The 27,582-nt window shown below is 42.6% G+C and overlaps 1 protein-coding gene across 8 annotated transcripts in view; it reads left to right on the forward strand.

Annotated features, from left to right (window-relative positions):
- plxna4 (plexin A4) overlaps positions 1-27,582 on the forward strand; it is an 804,472-nt gene that overhangs the window by 27,101 nt on the left and 749,789 nt on the right. The window lies entirely within an intron of this gene.

Genomic DNA, 27,582 nt, shown 5'->3' on the forward strand with positions numbered 1-27,582 from the left:
TTCACATCTGTCCTTAATGAGCAGGTAACCTAGTTTTCAAAGATGCCTTCATATGCAAATAACTGTCCCTTGGTCTTAATAGTTTGTTTTTTATAAAGGATCATCAGTTGTTAATTTTGGGCTTTGGAGTGTAGATTTTTGCACACTACTGTCCCAAAGAGACACTGGGTTGCGTAGAGGAAGAGAGAGTTTAATAGAAGCGAGCGGGGCCAATCTGTACTTTGTGTGCCACAGTTCCTGAGGAGACATTGGATTGCACATAAGTAGGCACTTGGCAAGGACCAATGCAAAGACGTTAGGTTTATGCAGAATGGCCATTTTGGGAGCAGCCATTGTGTGAGTGGGCCAGTGTTAGAGTGGGGAGTTGAGGATTTGGCTCATCAGGGTTTTGGCGAGGAGAGACGTAGGCCCTAGGTAATTTTTTTTCTCATTATTTATTCTCTATTTCTTTCTTATTGCACATTTTAGAGTAGTAGAGATGCCAGACAGCATAGCAGAATGGTCCTGTTGTGGGAAGGCGGGGAGACCTCCAGTGTCCCTGATGTCTATAACTGCAAGAAGGCATCGAGCTGCAGGTTCTAACAGACCTGCATGAGTTGCAGCTGGAACTGAGTGAACTCTGGGTCATTCGGGAGGCTGAGGGGTTGATAGACAGGACATACAGGGTGGTAGTTGCACCCAAGGTGCAGGACATGGTAACTGAGTGACCATGGGGAGGGGCAAAGGGGATAGGCAGCCAAAGCAGAGTGTCCCTGAGGTCATTCCCCTCAACAATAGGCGTATTTCTTTGGATACTGTTGCGGGGTATGACCTAGCAGAGGAAAGCTAGAGACAGTTGGGTCTCTGGCACTGAGTCTGGCTCGGTGGCTCAGAAGGGAAGTGGGAAGAAGAGACGAGCTGTAGTGATAGGAGATTTGTTGGTTAGGAGAACAGGAAGGAGGTCCTGTGGACAAGAATGGGATTCCCGGATGGTTTGTTGCCTCCCGGATGCCAGGGTCAGGGATATCTCAGATCGAGTGAGCAGCAGGGGTCGTGGTCCACATTAGCACCATTGACATGAGTAGGAAGGGTGACAAAGTCCTGCAAAGTGACTTCAGGGGGTTAGGTGCTAAGTTAAAGGACAGGACCTCTAGGGTTGTGATCTCAGGAATGCTACTCATTCCATGTGCAAGTGAGACCAGAAATAGGAAAATCATACAGTTTAACATGTGGCAAAGGAGTTGGTGTAGGAGGGAGGAATTCAGATTTTTGGATCATTGGACTGTCTTCCGGGGAAGGTGGGACCTATATAGAAGGGACAATTTGCACCTAAATTGGAGGAACAAATATCCTAGTGGGAAGGGTGGCTAGTGCAGTGCTGGGGGGGGGGGGGGCCCGGAGTTAAAGTAGAGTTTCAGGGATATGGGAACCAGAGCACCAGAATTAATTGTGAAGTGGTTCTGGAGAAAGATGTTGTTAAGCCTACATTCGAAGTCAGGAATCAACAGGTTTAGCATGGTGGGACTAATGTTCTGAGCTGTGTCTATTTCAATGCAATGATCTTAGGACATGGATTAGCACATGGAATTATGACATTGTAGCCATTATTGAGATTTGGTTGCAGGAGGCAGGGCTGGCAGCTTATTGTTCTGGGTTCTGTTTTAGACGTGGTAGAGTGGGAGGGATTAAAGAGGGAGGGGTGGCATTACTAGTCAGGAAAAATGTCACTGCAGTGCTCAATTAGGACAGATTAAGAGCTCCTCGAGTGAGGCTTTATGGATAGAATTGAGGAATAAGAAAGAGATGACCAGGTGAATTGGATTATGCTATAGACCACCTAACAGTTCACCAGATATAGAGGAGCAAATTTGTAGAGAGATCGCAGACTTTCGAAAGAAACGCAAGGTTGTGATAGGTGATTTTAAATTTCCACTTATTGACTGGGACCCCCATACTGTAAAAGGGCTGGAGTTGGAAAGCGTGTACAATACTGGATCCCCTATTGTGTGATCGGGAATCTTTCGGAGGGTAGACCTCAAAATCCCTGGCCTTGACTGCTTTTGGCGACCGAGAAGGAGGTCGAATCGTTTGGACAAAGATGGCGCTCAGTACTCGGTGTCGGAGAGTTAATCAGAGCTCGAAGTTTTCCGATGACTCAAGTTTTTCTTCCTTCTCCCGTCTGCGTGAGATGTGGGACATTTGAGAAACTTTGAACTTTACTGTGCTCGCAGACTTCTTCATCAAGTTATGGTATTGCGCACTGTTTGTAACTATATGTTATAATTATGTGGTTTTGTCAGTTTTTCCAGTCTTGGTTTGTCCTGTGTTTTGTGATATCACACCGAAGGAAATAATGTATCATTTCTTAATGCATGCATTACTAACTGACAATAAAAGAGGACTACGTGTCTTCATAATCATATTAGGGAATGAGACAGGGCAGGTGACAGAAGTTTGAGTAGGGGAACACTGCATCTAGTGATCATAATGCCATTAGTTGCAAGGTAATTATAGGAAAGGATAGGCCTGGTTCTGGGGTTGAGATTCTAAATCGGAGAAAAGTCAATTTTGATGCTATGAGAAAGGATCTGGCAAGTGTGGATTGGGACAGGCTGGTTTCTGGCAAAGTTGTACTTGGAGAGTGGGAAGCCTTTAAAAGTGAAATTTTGAGAGAATAGTATTTGTATGTTTCTGTCACAATAAACTGCAAGGGTAACAGGTTTAGAGAACCTTGGTATTCTCTATATGTACCTGATTAGGACAAAGAAAGAGGTGCCGAGCAGATATGACAGGCAGGCAGGAACAACTGAGATACATATGGAGTATAAGAATTGCAAGAGAACCCTTACGAAGGAAATCAGGAGGGCTAAAAGAAGGCATAAGGTTGCTCTAGCAGACAAGGTGAAGGAGAATTCTAAGGAATTCCACAGACATATTAAGAGCAAAAGGATAGCAGGGGACAAAGTTGGCCCTCTGGAAGATCAGGATGGTAATCTATGGGTGAAACTAAAAGAGATGGGGGAGGTTTTAGATAGATTTTTTGCATTTGTATTTACTCAGAAGATAGACACAGTCTATAGAAGTGAAGCAAAGCAGCAGCGATGCCATGGACCCTATACAGAGGAGGAGGTGTTTGTTGTCTTGAGGCAAATTAGAGTGAATAAATCCCCAGGAACTGACAAGGTGTTCCCTCAGACCCTGTAGGAGGCAAGTACAGAAATTGCAATAGCCATGGCAGAGATATTCAAGTCATCCTTAGTGACAGGTGAGGTATTGGAAGATTGATGTTGGCTAATGTTTTTTCTGTTTAAGAATGTCTCTAAGAATAAGCCAGGAAATTATAGGCTGGTGAGCCTGACCTCAACAGTGGGAAGATTATTGGAAGGTACTCTAAGGGACCAGATATATACATATTTGGATAGACAGAGACTGATTTGGGATAGTCAACATGGCTTTGTGCACTGTAAGTCGTGTCTAACCAATCTTATAGAGCTTTTTGAGGAAGTTACCAGCAAGGCCTTTGACAAGGTCCTGCATGGGAGGTTGGTCAAAAAAGTTCAGTCTCATGGTATACAAGATGAGGTAGTAAATTGGATTAAATATTAGCTTTGTGGAATGTTGCCTCTCTGACTAGTGGAATACTGCAGGGATCGGTACTGGGTCTTTACCCCAGCCCCTCATCTTTTTAATCTCCAGTCCTGCTGAAGGGTCTCTGCCTGAAACGTCCACTGTACCCCTTTCTATAGATGCTGCCTGGCCTGCTAAGTTCCTCCAGCATTTTGTGTGTTGCTTGGATTTCCAGCATCTGCAGATTTTCTCTTGTTTAGTGCTGGGTCTTTTGTTGTTTGTCATCTGCATCAACAATCTGGTTGATAATGTGGTACATTGGATCAGCAAATGTGTGGATGACACCAAGATTAGGGGTGTAGTGGACCCTGAGGAAGACAATTAAGCTTGCAGTGGGATCCAAATCGGCTGGGAAAATGGCAGATGGGATTTATTGCGGAGAAATGTGAGGTGTTGCACTTTGGAAGGACCAACAAGGATAGGACCAACACTGAGGAGAGCAGTAGAACAGAGGGATCTGGGAATACAGATCCGTAAATCCTTGAAAATGACATCACAGATAGATAAGGTCGCAAAGAAAACTTTTGGCATGTTGGCCTTCATAGATCAAAGTATTGAGTACAGTTTCTATTGAAACTGTATAAGACATTGGTGAGACCTAATTTTGAGAATTGTATGCAGTTTGGTGACCTACCTATAGGAATGATGTAAATGAGGTTGAAAGAATGCAGAGAAAATTTACGAGGATGTTGCTGGAACTCCGGGGAAAGGTTGAAGAGGCTAGGACTTTATTCTCTGGAACATAGAAGATTGAGGGGAGATTTGATAGAGGTATACAAAATTATGAGGGTATAGATAGGATAAATGGAAGCAGGCCTTTTCTACTGAAGTTGGGTGGGACTACAACTGGAGGTCATGGGTTAAGGATGAAAGGTGAAATGTTTAGGGGCAACATGAGGAAGAACTTCTTTACTCGGTGGTAGATGGCGGTGAGAGTGCGGAACGAGCTGCAAGTGGAAGTGGTGGATGTGGGTTTGTTTTCAACACAAGGGAAGTTTGGATTGGTACATTATGAAGGGCTAAGGTCAAAGGGCCATTTTCTGTGTTGTAGTTTATGACTATTCTGTTGCTTGGCTGATTCAATAAAATGTCCATTGTTGAAATAAGACCTTGGGTTAGGATGCTGATAAAGTGCTTGTTCTATATTCAGATGAGCACCAAACTCAGCCAATCAAACGCATTTTTAAAATGGGACCAATTTATAGCTACTGATATAACTTCCAACCAGCACAGAATAAGGGTCGAAGGTTAAATGTTTTATTCTAATGATTCTAATTGTCAGAAATATACTTTTATTCCGAGGTTTGTAAGGATCACAGTCAGAGACACTGGTAGAGGCAGAAATCATCATCATATTTAGAACATGCTGCGATGCGTAGTTAAAGAGCCATGTCCTATGGGGCTACAGGCTCAGTTTTGCCAGGAGGGTGGGGTTTGATCACGCCAGAAATGGAGCCAATTGGTGGTGTAAATTTTCAGATAGTCTCTCCATTTACTGCCAGCTTTTGATTAGGGAGAATGATAATCCATTGAACCCTAGAGAGATTGGGGTTTCCAATCTACTGGGTGGTGAGCTAGATTCTGTGCCACGAGACGATGCTTGCCCATGCCATGTGCTGCTCTGTAGAGTGGAGACAGACGAAGCTTTGGGAACCTATATGACATGGATAGCAAACAGGTTTTGATGCACAGCATCAGTTATCAGAATGATGGATTTTACATTTAAGCAATTGTAAGTAAAATTGATTAATTGAAACTGCTGAAGACAGTTGTTAGGCAAACAATATAAATTGTCGTGAGCTTGCACTATTGGAGCTGTGCATGGGACTGATGATTGAGGCAGAGCTGGGCATTCTCAATGCTGTGGAGGATTTTTAGTGTGCTGGCCTGTTGTACCCCCACCCTTCTTGACTTGAGAAAATGTACATCCTTGAAGTTGGTGTTGGTGAAGAGGTCGTCGTCACAGAAACGGGTTATTGCATGATTAAACATGATTAATAGCAATTCTAATATGGAGTACCAGATTAATCTGTAAGGGGAATGAAACAGAGTTGACTCATTTTAAAAGGGGGAAATGTTGTCCTTAAATGTTTACAGGCATATTAATTATGTACAATATTGTATTAACCTTTCAGCTCTATTCATTCTTTGATAATGGCTTGATCATGCTTTTAAAGTCATAACAATTAATCATTAAAATTAATTAAATTAAATTTAATGATTCTTAAGTGCCAGAATTTAATTATGTTTTGTAATTTCATTGTGACAGTCACTTTTTTTTGTGTGGAGTTTAATGTTTTTTGGTTTCCATTATTTGGTTTGAGTATTAACTGGAAACATATAAGGGGGGGGAGAGGGAGGGAGTGAGGGAGAGAAGAAAAAAAAAAGAATGAGAATCATCCTAGCTGCTGTTGGAAGTTTTTCTTTCTCAATCGTTGGTCCTGGTGAAAAGTTGAATCAAGTTAAATGAATAGAGTTATGACAGGCCATCAATAGTGAGGTTTAACACTGGAGTATAAGTGGGGGGAAAAGTAATGTTTACTCTTGTAGCGCATTCATTGCAGTGGTCCTCTTCACAACTGCTGTTTTTAGACTACACAGGTGAATTTGTATACACACTTGAAATAGTAGGTACACACTGCAGGTCTGCAGAGAAAGATTGGGATGAGCTGGATTAATTAAGCTCCCAAAGGGCTTGCTCGGTCATGATGGGCTGAATAACAAGCTTCTATGTTGCATGATCTTATCAAAAGATGTGTGCCTGGCAGTGCAGGTACCTTTCTGCTTTGGGGATCCCAATGCCAGTTTGACAACTGCGAGTTAACAAGTCCGATGCCAGTGTGGTTTGAGGTACTCACCTCAAATCTCTCAACATGATCCTACTGCTCAGAGGTCAAGGACTGTAAATTTTCATTTTTGAGAGTGATGTGTCTTCAGGAGTTGTGTGCTGAAAAGGTGCAGCTTGGATTTGCCTATGGTGTTGCTACAAATAATTTTTCCCTAGTAACTGTCAGCGTAACTAGGTGGATTTCAAAGCTAGGAATATTTATTGAAGTATTTTGCTGGATATGTTTTCATCATCATCGTCAGATGCCGTGCCCAGTTTGAGCTTTGACTGCCATGGCCCACACACTCCTGTTTCGGGTCAAGTGGATCAATTCATTGGCATTCATTTCCAGTTCTCTGGCTGCTGTTTCCATCATCATTTGTCTTTGTCTTCCTCCTGCTTTCTTCCCTTCAATCTTTCCCATAATTACCATGCATTCTAACTCCTCTTTCCTAATCACATGTCTGATGAAGTTACGTTGCCTTTTCATGATCTCATACATTATTTCTCTTTTTGTATTTGCTCTGTTCATGACATCCTGGTTAGATATTCGATTCGTCCATGATATTCTTTGCATCCTCCTCAAAAACCACATCTCTGCTGCTTCACTTCATTTCCTCATGTTACTAGATATTGTCCATCATTCTGAGCCATATAACATAACTGGATAAACGTAACATTTCAGTGCTCTGAGGCAGGTTGTCATGCCTAGTTTAGTATTGGTCGGTATACTCTTCATTCTCGTAAAGGTGTCTTTTGCCATCCCTATTCTTCTTTTTCATGTCCAAGTTGCACCTGCCATCCGATGTCACCCAGCTTCCTAAGTAACAAAAGTTCTGTACTTGTTTTATGTCTTCCCCGTTTATTCTTAGCCTGCAGGTAGGATTTTCCTCCTTTTTGGATATGACCATACATTGTCTTTTTACAATTGATGGATAGACCCATTTTTGTTTTTGATATGTTTTCAGGTCTTGTATTACACCTGTATTTGCAAAGAATGGAACAAAAGGAGATGCAAACACTTTAAAACAACTTTTATAGCTTACTTCCTGTGGCAATGCTCATATCAGAATGTTTTTATTGTTAGATGGACATGTCTTGCTTCCCTCTTCAACACTGCGAGAGAAGACTGGCAAGTTTGATGGAACATTCCATGTATGGAATGAGTCAAGTGCATCCCTTCTCCCTGCACTGTGGTGACTTTCCGTCTTGTGCTTCTAGTGCCAAACTGCCTCTCTCAGGGTGGCACAGCCACTGGAGATGCTGCATCCTCATACTTACTGTGTTCGATCCTGACCTCTGGTGCTGTCTGTGTGGGGTTTAACCCTGTGACAATATTCCCTCGAAGGTGTGTTTTTGTGTGTGTGCGCGCGCGCGCACATCTTTTGCTACTAAAGAATTTAAAGTGTGCACAAAATGTTGTCACCTTCTACCTTGGCATGTTAAGTATATTTCATGATCATACACAATCGCATTTCATTTTCCTGTTTCTGATGCAGACGGTGTTGACAACGTGGAGGTTGCGATGATTTGTTTGCAAGTTAGAACTGGCATGTGGGCACGTGGCCAAGTGGTTAAGGCATCGGACTAGCAACCTGAAGGTCGTGAGTTCAAGCCCCAGCTGAGGCAACATGTGTTGTGTCCTTGAGCAAGGTACTTAATCACACATTGCCCTGCGACAACACTGGTGCCAAGCTGTATGGGTCCTAATGGCCTTCCCTTGGACAACATTGGTGGCGTGGAGAGGGGAGACTTGCAGCATGGGCAACTGCTGGTCTTCCGTACAACCTTGCCCAGGCTTGCACCCTAGAGAGTGAAGACTTTCCAGGCGCAGACCCATGGTCTCGCAAGACTAACGGATGCCTTTATTATTTATTATTTATTATTTATAGAACTAGCTTATTTATAATGTTTTTATTGAAGAGATTATTGGTTCACTTACATTGACTCTAAAGACGGTGTGCAAAAGCTTCAGAGAGAAAATCCTTCATTACCTGCTTTAGGCCTGCTATGTATGTTTTGGGAGAGTGCAGATGAATGACAGCGAGAATGATCAAACCCAAATGAGATCAAAGTTCTAATTGACAGAGTTTTGCTAGCTGTTAAAATGAAGACTTCCATATAAAATCTAGTGCGCACACATTGTTGATGGCAAAAAATTGCACAGCATAAGATTTTTGCGCACACTGGTCATTACAGTTTAGAGGGGGTGGGGCCTATAACCATGCAGCTTCCCTCCGTCTGCCCTGATTTCTTCCTACTTCCTAAAGATGGCACCACGGAGGCACGGCGGTTAGTGTAACACTGTTACAGCTTGTTGCGTTCCAGAGTTCAGAGTTCAGTTCTGGCATTGTCTGTACGGAGTTTGTATGTTCTCCCTGTGAACCATGTGGGTTTCATCCAGGTGTGCTGGTTTCTTCTCACAGTCCAAAGGTATACCGGTTCGTGGGTTAATTGGTTATTGGAAATTGTCCTGTGATTAGGCAAGTGTTAAGTAGATGGGGCTGCTGGGCGGTGCAGCTCATTGGGCAAGAAGAGCCTGTTCTACGTTGTATCTCTAATAAATAAATGTTTGTGTTGGGAGGTTAAATGGGCAATGTAAATTGGCCCTAGTTTGTAAGTGGGTGGTAGGAACTGGCCTCCAAGGGAATCACAACCTTGTCATAGGGTTTGGAGGCTTGCGTGCCTCAGTGACCTGCAGAGCTATGTTGGCTGGAGTCAGGGCATTCTGCTTTGGCTTCTAGTAGGGTCACCCATGACAAACAGGTCAAAGGGTAGAGGCCAGACTCCGAGTGGTCCACCAGTCCTCCAGGTTCGGGGGTTCAGCTCGGTGCTAACAACCTGACTGGTAAAACAAAGCTGTTACAGAAACAGCAATAAAGAATGCTTCTACATTTGAGTGTGATGGTATTCCTGAATCTCCTCCGGGACCCGCATGACTGACAGTAGTGAAAACCAAGAAGGCACTGACACGATGAAGGAAACTCTGAATACCGCCAGAGGTAGATTGAAGCTCCTAAACACCAGTGGTGTAATGGGCAGTAGGGAGGTAGGATTGGGGAGGTGGGTGTTCGCTAGAGTTATAGGGAGAATAAAATAGGATTAGTGTAACTGACTATTTTTTGTTCAACAGGGGCTAAAGAGACTGGTTCCATTCTGTATGACTCTCTAGTTATTCTATAGCTGCATTTGGGCTATTTCTGACGAGTGATTCCTCACACGTTCCAAGCTAGTTAGATTGTGGAGGACCTGTAGTGGAGCCTTATTGCATATATACTGTACATACCCACCCATCTATTTAGTACCTTACTCCACTTCTGTCAAAAACAACTTAAAGCCATTGAAATAGACTAAGGAAGTCATCCCCAACCCTGGTCAAGTTTTGGTATATTTCAAGAGGAGGTTGATAGGTTCTTGATTAGCAAATGCATCAAAAGCGATGGGGAGCAGGCAGGCAAATTGTGCTGAGAAAGATAATAGATCAGCCATGGACAGTCTCAATGGGCCGAATAGCCTAATTCTGCTCCTGTGTCTTATGGTGTTGGAAAGATTGCCAAAGAAAGAGACTAAGAATGCATAATGAAGAATGGTTTGAATTAAATATCTACAGGATAGTCCATACTTGGAACCAGGTGCAAAAATTATCTGCTATCCTATTTAAAACGTATCAGTCAGAAAAGGTTTTGAAGTGAAAATGTTGAAGTGTTTATCTGGAGGCCCACTGATTATTGCAGGCAACACTATGGCCATGTAGTTGCTGTCATTTTGGACAGCTTTCAAATCTGACCTGAGAACTACTTACAAACCTGAAGCTAATAAAGCACACATTCAGTGTGCCTCTTGAGGGACAACCGTTTGGTTCTTTTTATGTGTTGTAACGTGTTTGTGCTGGTCAATAGAAGCTTGCAATAGAGGAAAGGCTCTGAACGCTTTGTAATATCGGGAAACAGGTTCTGTAGAGCAAGTGATCCATTTATAAGGGCTGAGTGTGGTGCTTTCCAGTGACCCTGTTCACACAGGGTCAGATCTCCAGTCATTGCCTTGATTGCTTGGATTAAACTGCTAACTCCTGCATTGTGCTGTATTTGAGTCCACATTCACTTCATGGAAACTAACAAACCAACAATATAAAAATTCTTAATTTAGACGTTCAATAGTTAATTGAACAAAAAAAAGGTTTATGGGAAATTTCATGTGGGTACGTGGCCAAGTGGTTAAGGCATTGGACTTGTGACCCGAAGGTCGTGAGTTCGAGCCCCAGCCGAGGGAACGTGTTGTGTCCTTGAGCAAGGCACTTAATCACACATTGCTCTGCGATGACACTGGTGCCTAGCTGTATGGGTCCTAATGCCCTTCCCTTGGACAACATTGGTGTCGTGGAGAGGGGAGACTTGCAGCATGGGCAACTGCTGGTCTTCCATACAACCTTATTTTAAACATCACACAGAAAATGCTGGAGGAACTCGGCAGGTTAGGCAGCACCTGCCTGAATAGGGGACAATTCTTCTGGCTGACAGTAACTAGGGCTGTCATGGTAGCATACAGGTTAGAGTAATGCTTTACAGCGCCAGTGATTGGGTTCAGGTCTCTAATGACTTTCTTCCTGTGACCACATGGGTTTTCTCCCACTGTGTTCCAAAGACATATGGATATGTTATGGTCATGCCCTGTTGGTGCGGAAACCTTGACACTTGTGGGATCTCCTTCAGTGCATCCTTGATCTGTGTTAGCTGTTGATGCATTTCACCGTATATTCTAATGTTTCGATGTACATATGACAAAGCTAATCTTTAACAGTAAATGGTTCCTTGCCGTCTTGCTTCTGTTGTTTGATGAGTGAGGAAAGAGACTGGTAGATGTAGAGTTGAGGGTCTCCTGTTCGGTACTTGGGTTGGGAAAAGACCCAGACTAGACCTTCTTCGTGTGACCCATCCATCACTTTGTCCTCTCGTCTCTTGAGAGTAACAGGTATAGTCAGTTTCTGTGTGATGTAATTGGGCTCAGTGGCATAGTTTGAGTAGGGTGTGGATCAGTGTGAGGTGAAGAGTTAGTTGTTTATGTTTCATAGAGCTACCTGTACTCCTCTTTGGAAAGTGCTTGGTGCGGATACTGGATAAAGGATGCGATCATACAGTCTGTTAGCTCGGGAAATCATTTTTTTTATTTTATTGAGATACAGCACAGAATAGGCCCTTTAAGCCAGCAACTCCCGATTTAACCCCAGCCTGATCACGGAGCAATTTACAATGACCAATTAACCTACCAAGCGGTACATCTTTGGACTGTGGGATGAAACTGGAGCACCCGGAGGAAACCCACGTGGTCACGGGGAGAATGTACAAACTCCATACAAGTAATGGCAGGATTTGAACCCGGGTTGCCTGTACTGTAAAGCATTGTGCTAACCACTGCGCTGTCTTGCTTCCCGTACCAAGCACTCTACCCGACTTGCAGCTTTGGCATAGCACCTAGTATGAGTGACTGCAACATTAGTAACAAAGGAAACAGATTATTACTTTCTCTAATTAACTGTATTTCAACAATAGACACAGTGCTAACAAACTGCAAATATCAAAATGATAGCACTTTACTTCTTAACAGCCGGTTATGGGGGAAGCATATGACATGCTTGCAGTGTGATGAGAAAGACTGCGTTTGTGGAAGGATTCTGTTTGATTTACATCAAAGTAAACAAAAGCAAAGGAAAGAAAAAGCAGCCTGGAACAGGATGTATTTTCCATGTCTCTGACAAATGCCTACCTTCCCAACCTGTATATTTCTTAGCTGAAGATCACCTCATCCATCCAAGGCAGATCATCTGAAAAGAGCCCCTTCTGCATCGACTGCGCCAGTCTCAATGTTTCATTAAGTCATCAGAGCCATAAACATTAATTATCCTGTAAATCTGGCCATTGCTAGCAAGAGTAGCATTTGTTCCCCATCTCCAGTTGCCTTTCAGAAGATAAATGAGCTATCTTCAAGCCAGATGAATTTAATGTCACGTGCGGTACAGTACAATGAAAATCTTGCTTGCAACAGCATCGTCGGCTTATAGGCATGGACAACACAAAGAATACGCATTATACATTTTTATTAATTTATATTATAAATTATGAAAATAATTTTTAATGCTTTTTATGTGGTGAAGCTCTTCACACAGTGTAAGGATTCAGAGTTTTGGCCCAGTGACATTGATGGACATGATGTTTTTCCAAGTTAGTTGGTAATACTTGGGCCTGGTCTTGTTTTCAGGCTACCTTGAGAGAAGATTAGCTTTATCTGTCATGTGTACATTGAAACATCGAGATATGACATATTGTGTCAAACCAAAATCAACAAGAATTGTGCTGGGAGCAACCTTCAAGTGTTGCCATGCTTCTGGCGCCAACACAGCATGCCCACAGCTTACTAACCCCAACCCGTACATCTTTGGAATATGGGGGGAAACTGGAACAGCTGGAGGAAACCAACGCAGTCACAGTCACAGCTATCTCCACTTACTCGTAAAGTAAAGCTGCTAGTCACTCATGGCAGCTGACCAAGACAAGTAGAGGGATAAAGGCCCTTGAGTGCTCTTTTGTTGGACAAGGACATTACCAGTTTTAACACACACAAAATGCTGGAGAATCTCATCAGGTCAGGCAACAATCTTGGAAAGGAATAAAGAGCTGGCGTTTCGGGCTGAGGCCCTTCAGTAGGACACTCTACCAGTTTTTGTTTGAGAAAGTTCCAAGTTCAGGTTGATGGCTGTCATGAGTTGGTGGATCTTACTGGGGGTGTAGTTAGGAAACTGCAATTGTATTCTCGTGGAGCTGGATGGACAGTTATCTCATTTACCCAGAACAACTCCTCTGGTAAGTGAGTATCCAAAATGCTGGAAAAACTCAGCTCTATTGACAGGAATAAAGTGTTGATATTTTGGGCTGAGAAGCTTTATCAACCTGAAATGAGACTGTTAGTTCCTTCCTGTAGATGCTGCCTGATCTGCTGAGTTCCTCCAGCACCTGTGTGTGTTGTGTTGCTCTGGATTTCCAGCATCTGTAGAACCTCTTGAGTTTATGTCCATCACATCCACTTATTTGTTCAATAGTTAACTTGCTTAGATAATCAAGGACACGACCCACCCAGCCAACACACCTTTCGTCCCTCTTCCCTCCAGGAGAAGACTCAGGAGCTTGAAGACTCGTATGGCCAGATTTGGGAACAGCTTCTTTCCAACTGTGATAAGACTGCTGAACGGATCCTGACCCGGATCTGGGCTGTACCCTCCAAGTGTCTGGACCTGCCTCTCAGTTTTTTTTGCACTACCTTACTTTCCATTTTCTATTTTCTATTTTCTATTTATGATTTATAATTTAAATTTTTAATATTTACTATCGATTTGTACTCCAGGGAGCGGGAAGTGCAGAATCAAGTATCGCTGTGATGATTGTACATTCTAGTATCAGTTGTTTGGCGACAATAAAGTATAAATGGTTTGGGGTTGGGATTGGGATGGTGGGTGGAAGTCAACACCTGGCATTGCAGTCGAGAGGACCGTGGATGTGATGGGAACGAAAGTTGAAAAGAAATCTATAATCAATTCTCTTACACTCTTGAAATTCAGATATTTGGATGGAAATGTGAATGCTCTCCCAGGTACCATTTATCAGGTCTAATCTGTGTTATAGTAAAGACTGAGTAAGCCAATTAGGAAGAATGTTCTTACCAAAAGAGCAGTGGTTATTTAGGGTAATTGAAAGCTTCAAAGACAAAGCTAATGAATTTTAGAAGGTACATGCATCGAGAGACATATATAAACATCACTGGACCCCTTCAGATATACCCAGTGGCCACTTTGTCGGTATACCTGTACACCTATTCAGCCAATTGTGTGGCAGCAACTCAATACGTAAAACCATGCAGACACGGTCAAGTCAGACCAGACATTGAAATGGAGATGAAATGTGATCTAACTGACTTTGACTGTGGAATGATTGTTGGTGCCAGATGGGGTGGTTTGAGTATCACAGAAACTGCTAAACTCCTGGGATTTTCACCCACAACAGTGTCTGGAGTTTACAGAGAATGCTGTGAACAACAAAATAAAACCAAAAAATCTGTTGAGCAGCAGTTCTGTGAGGGAAACTGCCTTGTTAATGAGAGAGGTCAGAGGAGCATGGCCAGACAGTTCAAGCTGACAGGAAGACAACAGTAACTGTGCAGTAAGGGCTACCGCACAGGTTCGAAGTATGCTGCAGATTGATGTAAACTTAATCAGCTCCATCATGAGAACTAACCACTAGCCTCTGTAGTATCCAGGACATCTTCAAGGAGCGCTGCCTCAGAAAGGCAGCATTAAGGACCCCCATCACCCAGAATATGCCCTCTTCTCTTTGCTATCTTCAGGAAGGAGGTACAGAAGCCTGAAGGCACACATTCAATTATTCAAGCACAGCCTCTTTCCCTCTGCCATCCAATTTCGGAATGGACATTGAACCCATCTCACGACTTTTTATATTTCTATTCTTGCACTACTTATTTATTTTAACTATTATACTTACTGTAATTCACAGTTTTTCTTCTATTATTATGCATTGCAATGTACTGCTGCTGGAAAGTAAACAAATGTCACAACGTATACTGGTGATGTTAAACCTGATTCGGAATAACTACACGTTACAACAGTGATACCTAATAAAGTGGCCACTGGGTTTATTACAGCTAAAGAGTGTTGGGAATTGAAATACAGCATCACGATGATCAAGTTGGATATCAGAATGGAATCGATACTAAATAGTTTATTCCAGCCATACTTTTCATTACTAGTGTCATATTGCCTGGCATAACAATTGGGATTACATGGAGCATTTTCATTGTTTATGCCTGAAAAGCTTTTGAATGGAAATGAGAGTCACCACTGCGTAACCCGTTAAGATGTGACTGTATTTTCTGAATTTAGTAATTCTCTTCAATCTAGAATTTGTTAACAGTACAGAACAATTTTCAGCATGGCCCATCAACCTGTTTCCAGTTCAAATAGCCAGGCCATCAATTATAACAAGAGTAGGAAATGGGAGAACAGAATTCTGACAGGGGCTTGCATATGATTTATATGCATCAGTTTATGTATTCAAGGGAACACCAAATCTTTTTTAAGACTTTGCAGCATGGTAAAGCTTTATTGTGTGGTGAAACTAGCCTTGCTGCCCTAATTTCAGTTACAGAGAAATGAAACATTCCCCAAAGGCCACATTTATTGTCAGGCAAGATTGGGAGTTTACTGAGGATTGTAAACTGAGAATGAAACGCAGGTGCTCAGATTAGTCAGCCAATAGTTGTCTCTGCAACAAGCTCCTCATTTCAGAGAAACACTGAGTTTAAGGTTGGGTTATTGGCTCGTCAGCTCTTTAGATGTAAGGAGAATTTGCAAAGAGTGGGAGACCAAGTACATTTTACAAACTAATCCTCCACTGTGGAACAAGCGAGTGGAAATAGAGGCTGTTGCAAGGTCAGTGTCTTGAAGGCGAGGGTGGTCACTCCTTCTGGATTGGAGTGAGAGTGGAGTGGGTAACAGGGGAAAGAATGTAGAACAGTGCAGCACAGGAAGGCTACTGATATCCAGCCAGCAAACTCAGTGTCTGTGCCAATCATGATGTCAAGTAAAACTAATTTTATCTGCTTCAATGAAATCCATATCCCTCTATTACATACATGTTCATGCACCTGACTGGAAACGAAAACAACATTTACCTCTCCCAGTTTAACTTCACCACCCCACCTTAATTATGTCTTCTAGTATTTGACATTACCACACTGGGTGGGGGGTCCTCTGTCAGTGCGAATGAAGAGTCTTGTCCCAAAACATTGACTCTGTATTCCTCTCCATTGATGCTGCCCAACCTGCTGAGTTCCTTTAGCATTTTGTGTATGTTACTCTGGATTTCAAGCATTTGCAGAATCTCTTGTGTCTCTACCTTAGCTACAGAGAGATAGACGAGTTCTTGATTAGCCAGGGCATCAAAGGGAAGTCAGGGGATTGGGGATGACTGGAAGAATTGGATCTGCCCATGATTGAGTGGTGGAGCAGACCTGATGGGGTGAATGGCCTACTTCTGCACCTATATCTTATGGTCTTATACCATTAGAATTTTATAACTTTTTATCAGGTCTCCCCTCAGCATCTGACGCTCTAGAGAAAGCAATCCAACTTTGTCCAACCCCTCCTTCTAGCTAATATTCTGTTCTCTAGGCAACATCCTAGTGAACCTCTCCTGCATTTTCACCAAAGCCTCCACATCCTTCCTTGTAATGCAGTGACCAGAAGCACACCCAATGCACCAAATGTGCCCCAACCAAGGCTTTGTACAACTGCAAGACAATTTTCTGATTTTCATACTCAAGTGTACTATAAATCTTCTTTACCACCCCATCTACTTGGGTTGCCACTTCTATGGAGCTATGGACTTGCAGCCCAATGCTATTGCTCCTAGGCATCTTGCCATTCACTGCATCCTTCCCCCAAAATACGTCGCGTACCACACTTAGAAAATGGTTGTTTCGATTGCTGGGCCCATCAGATGGTTGAAAACAAGATGATGGAAGAATAGTTCTTAGCAGAGATTGATTATTCTGGGGTTTAGTTGGAATGTAAAACTCTACAATAATGAATGGAGGGATGTTGAAGGAACTTATCGGGTCAGGCAGCATTTATGGAAAGGAATAAAGAGTTGACGCTTCGGGTTGAGGCCCTTCGTCTGGTCTCAATGAAGGCCCTCAGCCTCAAACATTGACTCTTTATTATTTTCCACAGATGCTGCCTGACCTGAGTTCCTCCAGCTGTGTGTGTGTGTCTCTGGATTTACAACATCTGCAGAATCTTTTGTGTTTACCATACTGAATTATTGAGGCCATGAGTAGACTTGCACTCAAGGGGAAGCTAGATAAGCAGATGGGGAGAAAGTGTAGTGGATTTGCTGATGAGTCAGGAGAAGTTTGTAGGCATCAATACTGTCAATATAGTCATTGGCTGATTGGTCTGTTTCTAAACTGCCTGTGACATCTTAGAAACTCTCAGAGCACTTGCCAGATGTGCAGATTTCCTTTTGCTGGCTGGGTATTCGGTAGCATTGCTGGAACATGTCTGTGGACAGAAGACGAAGACTGCTCCATCATTGGGTAAGTGGTTTATTTAGCCTGGATAGAAAATATAGGGGACAAGGCATCCATTTGGCTTGTTGTAACTATTATGGTTGAAGAGCTCTTTAACTCTCATAATTCAGCTGCAGTCCTGTTTCTGCGATGAGCTTTTCCACCCTATCCATCTGCTTTCTAACTTTCCCTCCTAACACCACTCATTTGCCTTTTAAACAAAATGTTGTCGCTGCCTCAAAGATCCTGTTCATTTTGTAATGACTGCTGTGAGAGACTTTCCACCTCCTCCTCTGTGCACCGAAGTACAAGCCCACCCCCTCCATCACCTTTGACAGAGCAGTCTCATCTGGGCTTCTTTGTTAGTGATTCTGCCAGCTTACAGAAAGAGCCTTTATCTATTTATTATAATTCCTCTTGATCTTTAGATTCCAGTGGAGAGGACATTAGATTGAGGTACCAGAGTGTGATGAGTGCCCCGTGGATTTATATATTTGACTTTGGATCTTACTGGTAGCCAAAAGGCACATACTTCCAGATAATTGACAAAAGGAGCTGGGAAGAGATGAGAATGTTCTCTAAACAGAGACTTTTCTATTTATTCATTCATGGGACATGAGCATCACTGGCATTTATTGTCCATCTCTAATTGCCCTCGGGAAAAACTGCTTTATCAGAGGCAATTAAGAATAAAGCTCATTGAGTCATATGCAGCTCAGATCAAAGGAGGATGATCTGTTTCCTTCACTGGAGGACACCGGAAAACATTTGAGAATTTTATAACATAAACACGAGAATCTGCAGATGATGGAAATCCAGAGCAACGCACACAAAATGCTGGAGGAGCTCAGGTCAGGCAGCCTCTATAGAGAAGAATAGGCAGTCGATGTTTCAGGCCGAGATCCCTCATCAGGAGTGGAAAGGAAAGTGGCTTCTTCCCCCTTCTTCTCCCTCCCCCTCCCTGATGAAGGCTGTCGGTCTGAAAGGTTGACTGTTTATTCCTTTCCATGGATGCTGCTTGACCAACATTTTGTGTGTGTTGCTGAGGGTTTTACAGCCATCCAGTTATGGTTGACGTTACAGATTGCAGTTCTTTATCTAGGTTTTAATTAGTTACTTGAAATTAAACTTCCAGCCAATGCAGCAGGATTTGAATTCCTGTTACAGATCTATAGTCCAGTTATTGTAATCTTATCTGCATAACCTGAAGATGGTGGAAACTGATCCAGGGAGGGGATTGAATAATTATTTTGTATTGAATAAAGAGGAATATTTTAGTCTTCAGATAGAAAAACAGAGTGCTATAACTAATCAGGTGAATTCTTCTAGAACTCTGCATATGCATGGATGGGGTCTTCCTGCACTGCAGTATTCCAGAAACGTATTAGAGAATAGTTTAAATGTGGAAAGAAGTATTTTAAGATAGAATGCAAAGTGGGTGACCAAAGACAGGGATGGATTAGTGAGCTGGACTTTGGCAGCTGAATTGAAAGCAGTGCTATGCAATGGAGTTGAACTTATTCTGATTGCTTGGGTGCAGCTTAATTCTAAATGTTCTTGCAAGCCCCAAATGTCATCCACCTCTGTAAATAATCAAGGAAGTATACAGAGTTAAAACCGGTGAAATGGAAATATTAATAATGGTGGAAGAGTGATGTGCTTCAATAAAGGTTCTTTGATGGGGCTTGAGCAAGAAGGGTCACAGAGTCTTGGTATCACAACATGGAAACAGGCCGTTTGGCCCTAATGGTCAGTGCTGACCAAGATACCAGTTCAAGCTGGTCCCATTTGGCCCATATTGTCCTGGACCCAGCACATAAATGCAGTTGTGAAGAAAGCAGGTCCACGGCTCTACTTCCTTAGGAATCTGCAGAGATTTGGCATGACATTAAAAACTTTGGCAAGTTTCCCTAGATGTGTAGTGGAGAGTGTATTGACTGGCTGCATCATGTCCCGGTATGGAAACACCAATGCCTTTGAATAGAAAATCCTACAAGATGGAATGGATTTGGCCCAGTACATTACTGGCAAAGCCCTCCCAACCATTGAGCATATCTATATGAAACACTGCCACAGGAAAGCAGCATCCATCATCAGGGACCTCCACCACCCAGGCCTGCTCTTTTCTCATTCCTGCCATCAGGAAGAAGGTACAAGAGCCTCAGGACCCACACCACCAGGTTCAGGAACAGTTACATCCCCTCAACTGTCAGGCTCTTGAGCAAAAGGGGATAACTACACCCACTTGCCCATTCATTGAGATGTTCCCACAACCAAGGATCTCACTTTGAGGACTCTTTATCTGGTTATTTCATGTTCTTGTTATTTATTGCTGTTTATTTATATTTGCATTTGCACAATTTGTTGTCTTCGGCACTCTACTTGATCTTTCATTGATTCTGTTTTTAGTTACTATTCTCATGATTTGCTGAGTATGCCCGCAGGAAAATGAATCTTGGTGTTGTATGTGGTGACATATATGTACTTTGATAATAAAAGCTACTTTGGGCTTTGAACTTTAAACTTTGCCTGTCCATGTACTTATCCATCGTGTTTGAAACTTGTTATTCAACGGATAAAAAGGTTTGCTGCATCTGAACTCAGTGCTCAGTCGTGACAATGCAAAAACTTGGGAATGAAGTTCTGTTCCCTCCCATGGCATTCCCTAATGACCACAGACAGAATGCATCTATTCACTTCCCAAAACAAACCAAAGTGAAGACTTAGTCTTAATTTGACCAGGATGATTACTGCAGACCCTTGAAGCCCACTTGCAAGTCCTGCCACTTTTTTTTAATGCAGGCGGGAATAGCTGGGCTTTTAATATGGATTGCATGATGTCAATTCCCTTCTAAGATGCAGTGTTCGTTTACTTATTAGTACTGAAAACAGACTGCTGCAGAAAGCCCTCCTGATAAACTAGGGTCATGAGTATTTGTTGAGTTTTGTTTTAAACAGAAACTTTGAGATCAGTGCGAGTGCAAGGCTCAGGAAGTTTATTGTTTTCACTGGATCGATGCCTCACATTATCGAAGATAGCCAGAAAGGCCCCAAAGTAGATGAATAATAAGGGCCTCTCAAAAAGAGGGGTCAAATATTGACTGTTCCTGGAGGCTATTCTGACTTCCTGCCATGTGTGATGTTTGATGCAATAGGGATTTGACAGGGTTGGTGTCTCTGGGTCAAACAGTAAAATCATTCATACTGTGCCTCGTGATCAGCCACCGAGTCGTTTGCGTTATTGCAGCCTCAGTTTGGCCAAGTGAGTAATGTAAATTAGTGTGAAATTGCCAGGCCAGATTGAGCAGGAAACAGGAGACTACTTCATGAAGGCAGTGTCATGCCATAGTTTGACCTTTTCCATATTATTAAACTTCAAATTGACTCTAAAGTGTGTGGTAAGTGGATTGGTCGTGTTGTTTGCTGCTTGCAAACGGAGGTGAAGAGATATATCTTTAGTCAGAGGTGGTGAATCTATGTAATTCATTTGCCACAGACAGCCATGGAGATCTACAGTGGAGGTTTATAGGTTCTTGATTAGCCAGGGTATCAACGGTTACGGGGAGAAGGTAGGAGAATGAGTTTGAGGGGGATAATAAATCAGTCATGATGGAATGGTAGAGTGGACTTGATGGGCTGAATGGTTTAATACTGTTCCTATCTTATAAATTGTGATGAGATGGGAAATTAATCTGTGCTGAACTGGACGGTTATGAGTTCAGGTTCCATATCAGAGATTTGTGTACATGCATTTCTGAGGAAGCTCTGCACTATTGGAGACCCTTTCTGCCAGATCTAACTTTAAGCTGAGCTCCCATCTGCTCTCTGTTAATTCCAGTGCCTTGGCCAACGTTTAACGCCAATATCAGTTCAAGATTGCTCCCGCAGATGAACTCACTGCTGTTGGAGGACTTCACTGGGTGTGAATTGACGGCTGTGTTTTTTGGCTGTAACACAAATTGTTTGGAAGCATTCACAAGTTGAGCAAGTTGCATGGAAACGTAAATCTTCCATCAGATTAATAGAGTCCAAGGAAAATAATGAGTGAAGTTGATAGATAATTGTTACTCAGCCTAGTCCCATTGACTTGCAGCTGGCCCACAGTCCTCCATCCCCTTCCATCCTGCACTTGCCCAAACTTCTCATAAGTGTTGAAATTGTACTCACATTCATCACTTCCGCTGGCAGCTCATTCCATGCTGTCACTGCTCTCTGAGTGAAGAAATTCTCCCCTCACGTTCCCCTGAAATATTTCATCTTTCACCCTTAACCTATGCCCTCAAATCACCCCTGACCCATCTTATCTGGGGAAAGGAAGACTTCAGCCTATATCAGTCAGCATGTTCCCTCAGTCTATTCTCCTTTCCACCCTCCCCACTATCTTTCTATGTCCTTTTTCTTTTATTTCTATGTCCTTATTCTTTTATATAGCAATGATGAGCTTGCACTGTGGTTAAATCATTACAATTTTAATGTGATTATAGCTCTTCAGTCCTAATCTACCCATGTACCTCAGTACCAGTTTTAACTTGAGGTTTATTAACCTGTGTTTCTGTGACTTAATGACTTTAGAGACTTGCCCTTTCTTAGTAAGTATTACAATTTTGTTATGCTTGTGTAACATTGGTAGCTGTGTCTTAGTTTAGATCCTTTGTAGACCACTGTGTCATTGCCTGTGCCATGTTTTTGAAGTACCGTTCAGCAGACCTCTTGTGATTCACACAGTACTGTGGCTGACTAAACTCTGAGGTCCCCTCTGGGTGTGATGGAGCTTTGGCACTGAATGGCCGACTTTGTTGAAACACATGACTTTGGTGATGAGGTAATTTATAAGAATGTGCCTGGAACAAATCCTTTCTTGTAATCTCATGGGCTGAATCGCCCTGAAGGTCTAAATGCTTCGTCAGTGATATCACGAAGGGAAAAGCTAGGAGGAGGAAGAGAGATCATGCCGGATGTGGACCAAAGGCCCCAGACATTTTTTGAGATGAGGTTGGTTTCATGTCCTTTTGATTGTTGGGTCATTTGAAACCATGGAGAACAGATGGGGTTCACGCGGTGGTCAGAAATGTAGAAGTGAGTAGCCCTGCTCAAGGGGCTCACCAAGGAGTTAATTATAATTCTACAGTACATTTCAAATGTTTGATCTCTTGCTGGCCATCTCTCTCGCCAAGTCTCTCTGGGGCCTCATTTCTTGGGTTTCATGCAGGATGAGGAGCAAAGTGTCTGCTTACATAACACACCTGCTGATTCTCAACTCCTCGCAAGCCTTCTCATTTAAGGCAGCGGGGAGAGTAATGGTGCAGGGAATAATCTCCCTTCAGCTGAAGCACTTGGGTTCTAATTAGTTCTCTTCGATCTGTGAAGTGTGAGGGGAAACTGTAAGAAACTCTAACAACGGTTTCTCAAAGGAAATGCAATGTTATTTTAAATTTCTTCCACCCCTGTTCCAGTTACTCCTTGTGCTGAATCTGTACAAGGTAATCATTCCAACCCGACTGTTGGATTGGAGTGTCGGATTCTTACTCTTCTTGTAGCTTTAATTTTCAATGGTTGTTTGTATTTTTGTATAATCACCTATATACATGTAATTGTTCTGAGTTTTTCAGTAATTACAGTAAACTTGCTTCAGTGTTTTTTAGAAATTATTTCGCTTTCATCAGCAGGCATGCCACATGAGACTGCCTGTTTTATAGATTAATTGTTATCAATTGAATTTTAGTTATCTCTAGCTTAAGTCTGAGAAGACCACAACTACTTTTTAGTCTGTTCTCTCTCTCTCTCTCTCTCTCCCACTTGATTGCTGCTCCTCTGTTCGAATTTTCCCTCCCTCTCTCCCCTCCCTCTCTCCCCTCCGTCTCCCTTCTGATTTTGTGTTTTTATGTTCTGAGTTTTTGCTCGTTCCTTCTTGTTGCCATTTGTGTGTGTGTGGGGGGGGGTTGTGTTTGATGTTTTTCTTTGAATGGGTTCCATGGTTTTCTTGTCTGTGGGAAGATGAATCTCAGAGTTGTATACTGCATACATACTTCAATAATAACTGTACTTTGTATCTTTGTTCTCTTGACAGTTCCTATTCATCTTTGCTCTTGCAACACTTAATAAAATGATCATAAGCACCAAGTTTTATCCTCATTTTGTACTTCTGAAGAATCTTTGGATTGCAAATGCATCTAGATTTAAAATCAGACTCAGGTTTAATGTTGTGGAGTTTGTTGTTTTGCAGCAGTACAGTGCAGAAAATTGAAATATAGAAATTTGTGAGAGTTTTTGGTGACAAACCAAATCTCCTCAAATCCTAGTGAAGCCACTATCTTTCTTTCTTTGTAATTGCATTGATATGTCATAGTCATAGTCATACTTTATTGATCCCGGGGGAAATTGGTTTTCGTTACAGTTGCACCATAAATAATAAATAGTAATAGAACCATAAATAGTTAAATAGTAATATGTAAATTACACCAGGAAATAAGTCCAGGACCAGCCTATTGACTCAGTGTGTCTGACCCTCCAATGGAGGAGTTGTAAAGTTTGATGGCCACAGGCAGGAATGACTTCCTATGACGCTCTGTGTTGCATCTCAGTGGAATGAGTCTCTGGCTGAATGTACTCCTGTGCCTACCCAGTACATTATGTAGTGGATGGGAGACATTGACCAAGATGGCATGCAACTTAGACAGCATCCTCTTTTCAGACACCACAGTCAGAGAGTCCAGTTCCAACCCCACAACATCACTGGCCTTACGAATGAGTTTGTTGATTCTGTTTGTGTCTGCTACCCTCAGCCTGCTGCCCCAGCACACAACAGCAAACATGATCTCACTGGCCACCACAGACTCGTAGAACATCCTCAGCATCGTCCGGCAGATGTTAAAGGACCTCAGTCTCCTCAGGAAATAGAGACGGCTCTGACTCTTCTTGTAGACAGCCTCAGTGTTCTTAGACCAGTCCAGTTTATTGTCAATTCGTATCCCCAGGTATTTGTAGTCCTCCACCATGTCCACACTGACCCCCTGGATGGAAACAGGGGTCACCGGTGCCACCATGTCCACACTGACCCCCTGGATGGAAACAGGGGTCACCGGTGCCACCATGTCCATACTGACCCCCTGGATGGAAACAGGGGTCACCAGTGCCACCATGTCCACACTGACCCATGATGGATCTTCAGAGATATTGAAACCCAGGAATTTGAAATTGCTCACCCTTTTTTCACTTCTGATCCCTCGATGAGGACTGGTGTGTGTTCCCTCAACTTCTCCCTTCCTAAACTCCACAATCAATTCCTTGGTATTACTGAGGCTGAGTGCAGGGTTATTACTGCCACACCACTCAGCCAGCTGATCTATCTCACTCGTGTACTCCTGCAGCATGACGAACCCACCCCTTCACTATCACAGCAGACCCTCTGAGGTGGTGGCAGAGTTCAGTTCCTTCCACACTCCAAAGATGTATGGGTTAGTGGGTTAATTGGTTATTGTAAATTGTCCTGTGATTAGACTGAGGTTAAATAAGAAGGTTTCTGGGTGGTGCAGCTTGTTGGGCCGGAAGGACCGTTATCTCTAAATAATAATAAGATAAAAAGAAATGATAGGGGATAGAATGAAGCGCAGAGAAATTATAAAACCTGCTGATTTAATGAGTTCTTCATGATTGAATTCATGATGTCCCTGGTGCATTTGAGCTAACATATTTATTCCTTGCAAACTATACTTTCAAAACTTGAACAGGAGAATTGTCAAAGTAAATTTATTATCCAAGTGCATATATATGAATGCGATTCATTTTCCCGAGATTCATTTTCTTGCAGGCATTCATCATAGAGCAAGGAAAGGCAACAGAATCAATGAAAAACTACACACAAAGACTGACAAACAGCCAGTGTGCAAAAGAAGACAAACTCTGCAAACTGTGCAAATTATAATAACAAAAAAAAGTAAACAAATAATACTGAAAACTTGAGTTGTATAGTCCTTGAAAGTGAGTCCATTGGTTGTGGAACCAGTTCAGTATTGTGGTGAGTGAAGTTATCCATGCTGAAACAGAAGGAATTTGTTTTCCACTTCCTCAAGTGAAGAGTTAATTCAAAATAAGCTCAACCAGTATTGTTCCAAAAATCAAGTCCAAATGTTAGTTTTTGTTCTCACATTAATTTATTAGCAGTCCTTCCCCGAACGTCCAAGTGACCGAATGCATTCTAATGAGGTTTAATGTTTGCTTGCTATGCAACGGGGGTCAAAGTGCCGCAAGTATTTGAGACAGTGGTGGTTACACTTAACATGGTGAGGGGGAGCTCAATGCAGCTCTGGAAATCAGGACTCGGAAAACAAGGCACTAAAGAGGCTGATTAGAAAGCTGTGCAGCCACTTGATGTCAGTGTGGCCTCTGCGGTTACTTGATTCAAAGCAATTTTAAAGCAATCTAAAATCAGTGTGTTTGTATGTAAAGGCACATTGTGGACAACTGCCTAACTCGAGTGAATTAAAACCTTCTACTGCTTTCTGAAGCATTCTGTTCTCTGTGTACTTGGTTGAAGTGGGGCTCTCGGTTCCTTAGTGCCTTAACAAGGGTTTGTTCTTCTGTTGTGGGCAGTTTTTGACCGTGAATGTGTTTGGCATTTGACCGTAGGAGGAGATTTTATCCTGGCCTTGGCCTGAACTTTGTGTGTTACCAAAGTAATTGGGAAACGGAAACTTGGCCGACACTCTATTTCAGTTTGTTCCTTTTCCAATCCCAGAGAGCTATAGACCCGGTTTATCAGAGCACACCGTTATCCTGACATAGATCCATCGATTCAGTACAGACCAGAGGACTTAGCATTTGATCCAGAGGCTGGTATAACGTTGGATGTGCAATGGACTTAGCCGTTTTTATCATCAGAATTATAAGAGTTGGATTCCACAGGTACATCAAGTAGAAACCTATTTTCTTGTGTTATGGGTATATTAGAGTCAAGATTTGCCTTTATTATGTATTTATTGATTGAGATACAGTGCAGAACAAGCCTTTCCGCCCCTTCGAGCCACACCACCCAGAAAGCCCCGATTCAATCCTAGCCTAATCACAGGACAATTTGCAATGACCAATTAACCTATCAACTGGTGGGTCTTTGGACTGTGGGAGGAAACCAGGGCACCCAGAGGGAAGAACATATAGATTCCTTACAGACAGTGGCAGGAGTGCTGTAGTATTACATAAGCACTTCTTTGGTAGAAGATTTGTCTCCCATTATGTTGGTCTGATGTATACAGTATTGTAGAGTGACACAGCACGGACATTGTCCCTTCAGCCCAACTCTTTCATACTATCTAAGGTGCCCATTTCTACTCATCCCATTTGCCTTATATCCTTTTGACCCCTTTTTCTCCATGTAGCTGTCCAAATTTTTTGTAACTTTTGTGTTTGCATTATATGGCAGCTCATTTCATCTATGCACTGCCCTCTATATGAAGACATTTTCTCCTCTCACCTTTATATGTGAGTCACACTGGGTAAGATCAAATCGGCCATTGACTCCTGTGGTAGAGCTTGGGCCTCTAGGTCAGAAGGTTGTGTTTTCAAGCTCAATTCCAGAGGCAAACACATAATGTTGACTCGTTGAATAGAATAGAAAGAGGGAACTGTATTGTTGGAAGTGGCCATTATTGTGTGAGATGTGTCTACAATCAACTCCTTAGTCTTGCTAATGTTGAGTGCAAGGTTGGTGTTGCTCTCACCAATTGAGTAACCAACCTATTTTGCTCGTCTATGTAGCCTCCTCGCCACCCAAGATTCTGCCAGCAACAGTGGTGTCATCAGTGGATTTATAGGCGGTGTTTAAGTTGTGCCTAGCCTGTCAGATCTCTCCACCTCCTACTCTGGCCTCCATCTTAAATACATGATTTACATGTCTCCAGTGGAGACACAAGAGACTGCTGATTCTGGGATCTGGAGCAATGCACAAAGAGCTGGAGGCACTGAGTGGGTCAGACAGCAACTATAGAGGAAATGGACAGTCTATGTTTCAGATCAAGATCCTTCCA

The sequence above is a fragment of the Mobula hypostoma genome, chromosome 20 (genome assembly GCF_963921235.1).
Source record: "Mobula hypostoma chromosome 20, sMobHyp1.1, whole genome shotgun sequence".
Taxonomy (NCBI): domain Eukaryota; kingdom Metazoa; phylum Chordata; class Chondrichthyes; order Myliobatiformes; family Myliobatidae; genus Mobula; species Mobula hypostoma.